Below are 1,388 nucleotides of genomic sequence, written 5' to 3' on the forward strand. Positions count from 1 at the left end.
TAAACACAAAATCTGCACTGTTAAAACCAGTGAGCAGGGATCCTGGGCCTTTTGTGCCTCCACAGCCGGGGCTTCTCAAAGCGGGGCATAAAATGTTTTCATTCATCTGGGAGAGATGCAGACACTTCCTCAACACCACTCGTTGTCCTTTTGTAGTAGTTTGTTATTTTTTTTAGTCCAGACCACATATTTCTGGCGTTGGAGCCCTTGTAGTTCGACTCCAACCTTTTTCCCTGTATTGTCTTTTCGCACTGCTAATAGCTCTCCGGAGTGCATACCTGGAATTCCTGTACCATCAAATCACCCCGCCTGTGCGCGATGGCCCGTGCTTTAAGTCTAGCTGGGCCCCTCGCCGTTTATCCAGGCTTCTCATTTGGAATGTCCGTACAGTAATCCGCGGCACGACGTCATCGATGAAATTTGCCGATGTAGCAAATGACCGCGTCAGTGTGTGTGTTTATATCGTCCCTCCTCAACAGGCCCTTTTCTAGGATTTTGGGGCCCTAGGCAAAGAAGTTGTTGGGGGCCTTAAAAAAAAAAATTCCGCAATTCTGTGCGTTTTAATCACAAAAGAGGTAAAACATACACTAAAAAGTAGCCTTTATTTTTTTTTTATTTCCTACTGAAACTGCTGCTTGGGGCCCTTGGCCTCAGCAAATGCAGACACAATCCCCTCCAAGTCCAAAGACCTGCGGACGCCCACTCTCAATTGCATATGCCAGTCCAGAGAGCCTCTCTTGGCTCATAGTTGACCTCATGTAATTCTTTATATTTTGCGCTTCAGAGATGAAAAGCCCTCTCCTCCGGAGGCAACCGAGACAGGAAGGGTCAGAAGTAGGCGCAGTGCAATGCTTAAATTGCTGTACCAGGTCCCAACAGCTTCTCACTGTATATGTAGTCCAGCATTTTAAATGGGCACCTGGATACTTCATTCTGGAAAGGTGTGACAGCAGAGTTGATCCCCAAAATGCCAAGTCGTCTGCATCAATATCATGGAGGGTTTGTTCCACTTTCCTGCATCTCTAAAGCAATTTCCCAGTCTTGTTTGGGCCCTCATGATATCAATGCTGAACAGGAAGTCGTACAGGCATACACCCCCTCCAGTCTGGAAATCTGTCTTTAGGCTGGTAAAGGCAGTGTCAACCAAAGGCGGGAAGAAGTCCCTTCTAAAGGCCTCTTCTGGGGTCGATTGGGTTTCATCTGTACCCCTCGTAAAGGAACTGCCTTTTCTTTTTACGTTGCCTTTTCTCAGGCAATTTCCTCTCAATTTCCAGATCTTCTGCAATCTCCATTGCATCCGTTTGGTTGATGCGAGTCCATTTTCCCTGAAATCTTCTAGGAAACCTCTGCCCACTCCCTCGGTTTCTTTTTTTCAGTGTTTGCATTGA

The sequence above is a fragment of the Eleginops maclovinus genome, chromosome 1 (genome assembly GCF_036324505.1).
Source record: "Eleginops maclovinus isolate JMC-PN-2008 ecotype Puerto Natales chromosome 1, JC_Emac_rtc_rv5, whole genome shotgun sequence".
In the NCBI taxonomy this organism is placed as follows: Eukaryota; Metazoa; Chordata; class Actinopteri; order Perciformes; family Eleginopidae; genus Eleginops; species Eleginops maclovinus.